We start from the raw sequence: 11,990 nt of genomic DNA, 5'->3' as shown, positions 1-11,990 counted from the left end.
CTTTATCCAGCGGCTAATGATCTGCGTCGGACTTGTCCGACGGGAGTGGTACGGATTATATTCGCCTGGTACGTACGATACAATTCGTTTGTATTCGTGTTTTCTGCGACGATTACGCGGCGCAAATTCCGCTCGGAATACCTGTTAGCATTTGACAAAAAAAAATTGCCGTCCCAGCCAACAATCCCATTTCCACACCATTCAAACCTTCAATTTCTACACATTATCAAGTTCCACAACAGGTACTCACAGATAATTATACCTTTCAATAACAGTTTACTAAAAATCAACTGATAACATCAATATTTAAAAGTAATGTCCAATAACATAAGTTTCCCATAAAAATTACAATTATATTTCAACTAATCTTACAACTACTCTGCTCCGTCGATCCTTCCTCAGGTGAGCTACTTCTTTCCACTCAGTGCTCCCTCATCTTGGCGCATGTTCATCCAGTAGACTGATTTGTGGTTGTTCCGTACTTGTTTGCCCATCGTGCTTGTAGCTGAGCTTTTGAAACCTGTGCTTAGAGCTGAGCTTGTCAATCAACTTGTAGTTGCCATACTTGTTCTAACGCTCAGCTTGAAGGGCAATTATATTGTTGAGCTTGTAAGGACTCATGGGCGAACTGATGCGAAAGCTGGATGCAGTAGAGGAGGTCATCCCTCGTCATGCCTGAGCTTGCCGTCACACTAATACCATATACTCACCATGACAAGATCCAATAGCAGAATATCCGTTGGTATAAATGCTTGCGATACAGGTCAAACATTAACGTCATCTGTTCTTAGGATACTAGTATTTTTATGTGTTTGTAAGAACATTGGACATCGGAAACTTTCCTTCAGTATATAAAGATCGTTCAGCTGTTGTCGCTTGCTGAATGAAAAGTCACACATTGATGAATTTGCAATATGTATGTCTCCGACTTTGGAGATAATCGGTTAGTACATCCACTTCAGTTGATTTCTTAAATACCATAAACGAATAATAAGAAGTAATTCTTCGCCTAGTGTACTGTTGGGGTTGTAGTTACATGATCGCTAATCAACATTGATCTTGATGGGGTATCTGAGTGAAAAGCAATAATATTATTATATATATTATTATTTTCATTCTTACCAAAAAATATACACAGGAGACAATACAACAAACTCTAATCGAACATGGCTCCCTACAAAAAAACAATAACAAACAAGAAAAAAAAATGTATCCTATAATCCACTCCAGTTCTTACTAATCTTTCTCTACACATAAAATCATTAAATTCACAATAAAATAGAAAAAAACCCAAAATACTAATCACTAAGACTTAATGCAAAGGCTTAAAGAATCAATGTCATGCCAATTAAATTAATTAATAATAGCATTCCAATCTCATCAATGTATCATCATTTTGTGGTATAAAGACCAAATTGATCCATGAAAAAAAAAACATTATAAAATAAAAAATGATATGACATGAAGACATAAGCACGATGAATAAGATAATCATAAATTATTAAAACTTTGTAACCTACAACTACGGATACATCCATTAATCATTCATACATGTCAAGTTATAGAAATGTCTACAGTATCGTCTGGAATCAATTATTGCATCATAGATTAGATTTAGCAAGACACATAACATTATTTTATTTTTATTTCAATACTTCTACCCAACTCTCTCAGTTGTCATATCACAAGTAATATATTATCATTACGTGCTTATTAAACAAATAAAGAGATCATGAATTACTTCCATATGACCATCATAAAACAACAAATAATATCAAAACACATACGATAGACACAACCAATATAAAACAAGTACCAACAAAAAATTATATAAAGAAAGCTCTTAGAACTGCCTAACCACCTGTTTACGGAGATGAAGTTCTTAAAGTCATCTGGCCACTCTTTCTAAAAGAACTGTTTAAATACAGCTTTATGTCGCTTTTATACATCCAGAATACACTATGCTCACACCATAATCTAACCAAAGGAAATCAAATAAAAATACATAAGATCCATAATATATATTACTATTATGATAAGAAAATACTAATTAATCATATTTCCATCAAAGTAAAAAAGATAATTGCATGTCAAAGAATCATACAATACCATATTATAATCTTATATACCAAAATTACCATAAGTCTAACTGCAAACTCAATAAACTATAGTGCAGAAAATGGACTATTACCTTAAGTTAGAGAACAACTAAATTCCATTCCAATCAGCTCAAAGACTAGAGAATGAGGAATACTAAAACGAGATTAGCCTTCACCTTTCACAAATCAAGTCATTAAATTCACATAATAATGATATAATATAACGTCAATATCTCACAGACTCCGAACCTCAATAACTAATAACCAACTAAAAGCGAAAAAAAACAACAATAACAAAACAAAGATAAAATAAAATACAAAAACATGATACCAATCATAGACTTTCAATGAGGCTAAAGAATCAATGTACTGCATTAATAATCTAATCATAGGGTATTCAATCTCATTTCAGTGATAATATCATTTTATATTAGACTCATATGACAATGAATAAAATAAATTATAAGTTGAATAAATATATAAATGACATGAAAGAAAGAGTTATAATCAATATAAATTAATTAAAATTATAGCTACCACATCAAATTCATCGTGTATATATAATATTATATCTAATCCATATTATAAATAATATTTATAAGACATTCAAACTGTAATGGTTATTAATTTATCTATTCATTATTGTGTTTTCTATTATCATGATGATTGATTTGTAAACAAACATCTGATCTTATTATGATGTCAATACGAACTTACAAGCACATGTTTATTGGTCATCGCAATTATTTATTATTACATATACGTGTGTCTTTATTAAATCAATAAGACTCAATTATCATCAAACCAAAACATCAATGCAATAGGATAACAAAAATTTTAAAGAAAAGCTTATCGCCACCTAATTGGCAGTAATCTTTAACACAACCGATAATTATTACCTGTTGCATTCTCACTTTGTTATTGCAATAGCTTCAATCATTATAATAAATCGTATATAAAATACAAAAATCTATATATTATTATCAGCTTAAAAATCATAATTCATTTTACTAGAGAATCTAATAATTAATCAAAAGATCATAAATAATATACTATATATAAATTACAATCGTAAAACCAATATAGAAATGATTTATCATTTAAGAGTAGAAACACAAACCAAAATCATTGGAGATAAAAGAATAGGTTAATCTCTCAAAAGAAATCATTAAAAATCACTAATAATAATAAACGCATAATAACTCAAACACTAGACTTTAATGCATAGCTAAAGGAAGCAAATGTACATTGCTCAATATATAATCACTACATAAATTAGCATTCAATGTCATCGTGATATATCTTTTGTTATAAATGACCAAATATCAATTGAATACAAAAACATTATATTAATAAAAAATATATGATTCAAGAGAAGCACGTAGAAGAGCTGATATGAAATCATAAAATTATAAAATTTTGTAAATACAACTATAATACATGTTATATAATTTAATGTTTATATAATAATATAATTTATATATACTTATAATATATATCTATATAAATATATAAATATATTATAAATTACGATTATTAGATTCATTTACATTCAATGCAATGTATAATGATGTATTTTCGGTTTTTAGTCATTAATGCTCAGATTATATTTAGAAACGATACATTATTCATTTATTTTGTATTTAAATATTCTACCATGCTTCCATTGTCATCATTCTGTCAAATAAGTATCATTAAGGCTTATGATATCATTCAAGATCATCCTCGTCAATCCAATATAAAACAATCAATCAATAGCTACATACGGATAAACCATAAAATTTAAAGAAACTCACCGGCTCACCTACGATAATACATTTAAACAAGGCATACTCTGATATTAATCTCTTGAACAGTTCTCCTTGCTTTATTGTAAAATGTTGTATTATCATTTATATAGACAATGCTCTGAAATGCAATATAATACAGTAAAATTATATATCTAATGCTCAGTAAAATAGGAATTCATTTACTTGGCAGAAATATAAAAAGTCAGAAGAGTTCATAAAATAATATATCTATATAAAAATTACATATGAAACTCTAAGAAATTATTTTTATCGATTATAAGAATAATTCAAAACAATCTTGGAGACTAAAATGAGATTAGGTTCTGAATATTAGAAGGAACTGAACAAATGATGACCTAAAATGGAATTCATTCTCTCCTCCACGCGTCTTCTCTTTCATCTCATTCCATTTAGATTCTCAACGCAGGGCGTGTGTGGAGTGAGGGAAGTGAGTTGGAATATTTAATTGAACACTTAAACTCACGCATACAACATTGGTCATCAATTATTTAGAATAACGTATGCGCTTGCTTGAAATTTGTGTGTCTCTCAAACCTACGCATCTGCAAGCAGCTCATTGCGCTCTCCAATTCGAAAAACATTTTTTTTTACATACTTTTATATTTCGATTATATAATGTTTGTGAGTTTTCTGACTTTAATTAGGTTATTTAATCATAGTTTGAAAAAAAAAATGAAGGCTTTTAAAAAGCATATTTATTTTAATAGAGATAAATTTTACCCAGGTTATTTTTAAAGCCAATTATTTATAATAAGTAGAATTTTAAATATCTTAGAACATGAGTAAATGAGCTTTATAAGCATCACTAACTAATAAGTAAATAGTTGTGTTGTAATTGTTAGTGTCCTGAGTATTCGCAGTGGTAGAAGAAATATAATATTTAACGGTTCTAGTTTTGTATTAATGCCATACTACACAGATAAGAGAGAGGCATTTGATTCATAAGAACATCATGAATTTTTACGTGGAAAACATTGAAGGTAAAAAATCACAGGGTCTTCCTTGTTTGATGACCTCTATATTTGCAGCGATTCATGAGGCCACTTCTCTAGGAGAAGGTCCTTTGCTTGTTGTCACAATGTAATGCATATAGAGTGCTTACTTGGGGAGACAATATATAACATAGATTTTGGTTTGGTGAATAAGACCATAGAGCATTAAGCACAGACCAGGGGCCGAAAGATCGTGAGAAAGCAATATCTGGTCAAGTGCCTCAAAGAATCCGGCGGCAGTCTGGGCTGTGTGGCTCATGGCTCAAATGCTCACTTATTGTCCGGGCGTGTAGGTGGCCTGGTGAAGATAGGGCTAATGTTATATGAGCGGGCCAGGTGGGCTAGTGGAGCACGGGCCTCAGTGGTGTCGGCAGAATCGGGCTCCTGTGTCCGGAGCAAGCGACGTAAGCGGTTGGTCACGGAGCGGGCTTAAGTGGTGCCGATGGGTCAAGGCCTAGGTGTGTCTATTAAAGCAGGGCTCAGGGTGGTTAGCGACTCAGCTGTTCGGGAGGAGCTCTCTTCTCTTTCTTCCCTGCTTTACTTCTCTCTTCTTCTGGGGTTCCCTTTCAAGAGAAAGAGGTCATTTATATGATTTCTCGGTGCTGCCGTAAATGTGAGAATCATGGGTAATTGGATGGTGGATAGACGCCCGATGTTGGAAATCTATATCGGACCAATTTAGGACATTGAAATATTGAGTGAGTCAGAACAGCATATCTTGCTTGGTGATCTCTCGTGACCGCCAATCGCTAAAATGTAATTGGAGTTTGGTAATACAATTGGTTCGAATCCAACAACGCATGGTCATGATTGGACTCGTTGCCTCGGATTGAGTCGATTTGTTCTTGGATTGTATTTCAGACCGTTAGTTTGACTAAAGTGCATGAATCGAATTTGGATGTCCCAATTTATGAATTCAACTGAGCATTCGAAATTGTCCGAATAAAGATAATTTTCCTATGATGTATAGTAATATAAAAAATGCAATAAGAAGCTAAAAGTTAATAGAACAAACATAAAATAATTTCAGTTCCATGAAAGCGCAAAAATCATGGCGTCAGCAACATGAAATCCTTCATGCAAGATGACTTTGACCAAAATTCGTCAAGGCTAAGATAAAACAGGAATGAATTGAAATCAATACAAATAACTGATAACTATATAACTAGAGTGGGAGTGATTGTGCAGGATTTAAGCAAAATTAGCCAAATCCTATCTAAACGAGAGAAGACAACTAAAACTATAGAAACAAGAGAAGATTATTCGAGCAGAACATGACGTCTTATACATGCACGTAGTAAAGCACCGGTACAAACAAAAAAGTTATTGGTGATTCCGGTTGGGCTCCAAAGCCGCGACACAAATTTTCATAAACTTAAACATTTACTATTTTGCGAGTTTCTAGATCTAGACTCGGTCGGAATTTTCTACTATTCAAATTAAATTTGTGATTAAAAATTTTTTAGTTCAAATAAATTTTGATATAAAAACTATTAAAAAAAACAAAAAATGTCCCAACCAAAAGTAACTTATATCCAATATCGTTCTTAATATTATTTTAATTCTCTAAACGAAAAAAAGCAAACCTTAATTCTGCCAGCTTAAATCAACATTCTTCTTCTGTGTTCCTAATAATAGGATTTACGGGGGATCTAGCGATAGACACGCACCAGAAATGGGAAATAGTTCATTACCTTTCTGCGACTAGGAAGGTGTTTGCACGGGGCTGCAAGCGCGTCAGTTCACGGCTAGGGGGGAATGAGGCTGGCAGGCAGCTACGTGTGAAGGGCAATCAAGCCCTGATGAGGATGCGCAGGTGAGCGCGCGGGGCAAGGGTAGGCGAACGTTCAGGTGCCGGCGTTTGTATAAGGCGCGAGGAGCTGTCTTGGAGCGACGGGTCGTGTTTGCGCGGCAGCTGGTCGCACGAGCAGAGCAGAGGGTGGAAAGAAGAGGAGGGGTTGGCCGCTTTATCGTCTCGTCGGTGGTAAGAGTCTTGGATGCCGGAGGCTTGAGGTGTGCCGATAATAGGGATGTAGTGTGCTGGAGAAACGGTCGGAAAGATGAGTAAAAATAATTTTTGGTGTAATACTTAAATTTGTTGATTATTTAATATGCAGTAAAGTAACAGATTATTTAATATGCTTAAAGAGAACACTCAATAAATACCCGAGATAACTCATCAATACTCATAATAACTTATATTACTGAGTATTTGTTGAGTATTTGAAAATAGCAGTAAATACACTGTAAAGCCTCTTCACCACTATGTGTGCTTCTCTACTGGATTCTGTTTCTTCTTTTTGTGCATGTTAAAGTATTATCATTTAGATATAATAAGAATTCATAATCTTCTAATATTTCTAACCTGATTCTGTAGGTCTACCTCTACTTTTCTACATAAGTCAAATATAACACATAAGTTCTAATCAGGTCATCGGAAGAGCCCGCATTTTATTGACCAAATCATATAAGGAGACCTCTTAATCTTATTCCACTGAACTATTTACGATCTTTTCCTGATAGTCATTTTACATTCTCTCTCTCCTAAAAGAGTAATTCCGCTCATCCCTTGAGCATTTCTCATAGATAGGACTTTAGCTCAATAAAAGTCAGCGTTTTTATTAATTATTCCATCCGGAAGGAGACACCTCCGAGTCCGGAGTCCGCAGAATAATTCCTTCCCTACGTTGTCATCGCTAACGGGAAGTTTTTCTCTGCATCGCTAAACTAATTATTCTTGTACCTCGTTGCGGCATGGCGCGGGGCCGAAGACGCATTAAAGTAAGCGGAGAATTTCTCATCGTTTTCGAAGTGCGAACAAGCGAAACCATCTGGGGTGCGGCGATAAAAATTCTGGGCCGACTCATTCACAGAACTTGCGTAACGCCAAACGTGAAAATTCGATCGCCAAGGTGAAAGAAAACGGAGGGAAATTCCAATTAATTACTTGAACAAGTTCTTGAGCATCATACATTCAATAATTACATCTCTGTGAATAAAATATGTCGCCTTCGTGTCGATGACCGCAATCGCTTCAGTGAGATCGTAGAAGGAAAGTTCGCGACCTGTGTAGTACAGTACGATCAAGTCAGTGATAGATAGGTTAGGAGTATTAGATTAATGATAAGCAACCATAGAGCTTATAGTCACGAACGTGATGAAGGCAAACGAGGCATGAGAAACGTCAGTGGTGGAAGAATTTTGATAGACCGAGCTCTATTAGGGTTAACAACGGGAAAGGTATTAGCGCCTGATGACAACGGGTGCTTGAGAATTTATCTATCAGCGGGAAGGAGGGACTTTTCATGTTTCACAATTGCAATAAAGGTCCGCCAATGCAAATGAACAGGTGAAGCTTGGTCAGCGATGTTAGTGTTAAGTGAATCTCATTTCGGCAAAATCTTAGTCTAACTCATGGAGGATGGGATCAAAACACCTGGGAATGGATCTTCCTCGATTAAGGAAGAGCAGAGGATGATGTATTAAGGACCTAACCCCATCTAGTGTGAACAGTACCCCTATTGTAAGGAAAGTTTCAGGCTTACCATTGTTGAGTGATATATATGCAACATCATCTAGGAGACATTGAAGGATACTGCTGAGAAAGTGGAAAGAAGAGCTGATTGCTGCTGGTGTTCTGGATGTGCTGAATATCCAACGTTGAGAAGAGGGATGGACTTTGTATCGAGGAAAAACGTCTGAAGAAGACTTGAGAATTGACTGCCAAGAAGCCGAACCTCTTTTTGGCTAAGTGCCAGATCGGTTTCCAATTGAAATGTCTCCTGTAAAGATCTTCAAAAATCCAGAGGTTTTTAAGCAGGGCAGCGGCTTTCAGTCTGTCTCATCAAAGGAGCGGAGAAAGTTTGTGATCAGCAGCAGAGAATATGCTGATCATCCCAAAAATCTCAATCGAACGTGGGAAGATCCAATGCGAGACAGGGAAAGCACCTTGCACAGGAGCTGAGAGGATAGGATATGTCGCTTATGAACTGCAGATGGATAGAAAGAATGCATATTGGGAGAAGGCTTTGACATTGGCCAGAGATCAAAGCTTCCAATAACAGAGATCAATAGCAGAGTTCTTCATCGTCAATGAAAAAGAAATGATTCAGTCGTTCATGATAACCCAGTATGGGTTGTCATTGGTGAAACTGGCTCTGAGAGACAACGCGTGACTCAATACCTGGCCGAGGCAGGTTATACTACAGAGAAGATTGGATGCACACAACCCGTAGGGTGGCACAACGTGGTTGCAAAAAAGGGTGCTGAGGAGTTGGTTGTCGTTAGGTGAGGAAATTGGTTATCTATCGTTTAGGATTGCACTGGCCAGAAACTGTGATAAAATATATACAGAGCATGGCTTCTGAGGGGAAAATTTTGTTGATGAACCTTTCACATAATTCTGTATCATGCCTCGATTAGAAGCTCATGAGAGGACAATCAAGCAAGACGTGCTTTTGTTTTCTCAAAACAACTTGTGAAACGAAGCTAACTCGGTTGATTGCACTGTCAGTTTCACACTAGAGCAGAGAAGTTCTCTGGGTATTTTCTTCAACTGCAATATTTCTTCACAATTCGCTGGTCAGAACATTTCCTGTTGGATACTCTATTACAGAAGTCAGTCCAGAAAGTGATTATCTATAGATGTAACATCAGCTGATCACGAAGTTTTGCAGATCACGTAAAAGAACCTTGAAGGAGACATTCTTGTTTTCTGACTGGTCAAGAAAGATTGTCGATCTTGTCAATCTCTTTATGAGAGGAATGGAAGTGTCTGGGTAAGAATGTCCCGGAACTGAAATTAGATTCTTCGCCTGTGTATAGTGCTCTTCAAAGGAAATGGCAATCTAGGATTTGAGCCTGCTCCCTTGGTAAGAGAAAAGTTGTTGTAGCTATAATATTGCGGAGGTTCATGGACAATTGGGAATATTTTATATGTATGACTCCCTGGATTTGCAAGCAAAATGGTACAACCCAAACAAGGGCTTGATTCCTTGGTGATCACTCCTATATCAGCAATGGCATCAGCTAAGCAAGAGCTGGTCTGTGCAGGACGTCTGGCCCAGGGAAGTTTGTTAATCGTCTCTACTCAGAGAAATGCTTATCGCAATGTAATGACCTTCTCACAATCCAGAAATTCAAATGATTAATCTGGGACAACAGCAATTGAATATGAAGGCTATGGGGATTAATGATCGTCTACATTTTGATTTTATGGATTCTCCATCGCCTAGGCCCTTTATATCTGCCATGGAACGTTGTTCCAGTCTAGGGTAAGAGTTTGATTGAAGAGGGCTTTTCTAAGTAAGGGAGATTATAAATGGGGCGAGGGTCCATTGGATCCACCATTGTCTAAGATGAATCTTGCTAGTGTGGATGATGCAGTGATGAAATCCTGACATCATTGCATGATCCAGACTGGAATATTTTCTCTTACACCAGGGAGAAGCAAGCCCAAGCCGTTCAAAAGCGAGCCAAGTTTCCAACCAGAAGGAGACCGACTAACTTTGGCTGCTGTATAGGCGGAAAGCAAGAATTTTTCTGGTCATGGTGTTTGAGAACTTACATACAGCCCGTTCTCTTAGGACGGCTCAGATGTTAGAAAAGCAACTCTCACTATTAAGGATAGGTATGTTTGTTGAACATCCTTTATTTACCTCCCAAGATCTTGCCTTCCGCATTACAAATTCTGATATGTTTTGCATCGTAACTTGTGTTTATATGTTTGATTTTCTTATGGATACTTTTTTATTCGTTTTTTAATGCGTCAATGGATTGCTCCTATTGTTTGGTTGCTTTAGAATTTTAAAGTTAGGTAGATGCATATGCTGATAAAATCTTTTAAAGTTGCAAATGCACACCGGCAAAAAAAAGAAAAAAGAAAGACTTGTTTAGGGTAATTTTTCATAGCTGTTACAACTTTTTACTACAATTTTATGCTATTTTTTAAAATTATTTTTGATCCAAAGAAATAGCTTTTTGCACCATTTCGATAAGTTATCCGATTTTGAAAGAGAAAGAGTTTGTAATGCTATTGCTTTGAAAAAATCCAAATTTCCAGCAATAATTTAAGATTTATTTTTTTTAGATAGCAACCAGACCGCTAAAATCACAAATCCTAATATTGCCACCGTTGTAGAGAATGCTTGTTTCCGGTACTTACCGGCGCAAGAATTGCGTCGTAACATAACCGTGGAATTTTGATGGCGCAACTCCGGCGACTTATCCGCCGTTAATTACCGTCGCATTATACGACGGTAAAAACCGGCGCATTAGGCGCCGGAATTCTCATATTCTTCACGTCGGCAAACAAACCGTTTAATGCGCCGGTAATTCGTCGGAAACTGCGCCGGAACTTTTTCCGGCGCAACTTATACGTCGGAAACAAATTATCGACGCACCAAAAACCGGCGGAGATATTTGCGCCGAAACATGCGCCGGAAACTACCGGTTCCGTCGGATTTTACATTGTTTCCGGCGGATTAAGTCCGCCGGTAATAACAGGTTTTCCTGTAGTGATATCGTATTTTTTCCTGTTTTAAAGAGACTTTTATACTGAAAACAACTTTATAAAATACTAAGAAAACTATTCCAAATAAAATCTAAATCATGAAAACTAAAACATGATATCTCAAACTGATGGAAAAATAAGATGCAAAATGATGTTTACCTTCATATCTACAGAAGAATAGAAAAAATATATATGGCCAACATGGCCCAAATGGATGGTTGCAAGGTCACTAGATGTAAGGTGGCTCTGGAGCTTCAGTAGGTCTGAATGGGAAGAAGGGGACAAAGTTGAAAAAATGTAATATTTTTGACGAATTTTTAACGAAATATCTGTCCTAAATAAGTAAAATTGATATCTATTGGTTTGATTTTTATCATAGTCGGGTAATAGTCATGGAAAATTATAATCCGATGACGGCAATCAGGACATTGAATATTGTAGTCAGGTGATGGTGGGCGAGCAGCAATAGTGGATAAATTTAATTTGTATAAGTCAACCTTCTCTAAGCCAGACCTCGGCTAAGCGGCGGTGGTCGAGATATGATGTTTGAGTGGCGGTGATTGGCAAATAATGGTCA

At 36.0% G+C, this 11,990-nt stretch overlaps 1 pseudogene; it reads left to right on the top strand.

Annotated features, from left to right (window-relative positions):
- The first annotated feature begins 16 nt into the window (after positions 1-16).
- On the top strand, positions 17-11,444 carry LOC114580739 (annotated as a pseudogene).
- The last annotated feature ends 546 nt before the right edge of the window (positions 11,445-11,990 follow it).

Source organism: Dendrobium catenatum, unplaced genomic scaffold (genome assembly GCF_001605985.2).
Source record: "Dendrobium catenatum unplaced genomic scaffold, ASM160598v2 fragScaff_scaffold_1221, whole genome shotgun sequence".
Taxonomy (NCBI): Eukaryota; Viridiplantae; Streptophyta; class Magnoliopsida; order Asparagales; family Orchidaceae; genus Dendrobium; species Dendrobium catenatum.
The sequence above is the reverse complement of the archived record's forward strand: the minus strand, read 5'-3'. Positions and strand labels throughout refer to the sequence as shown.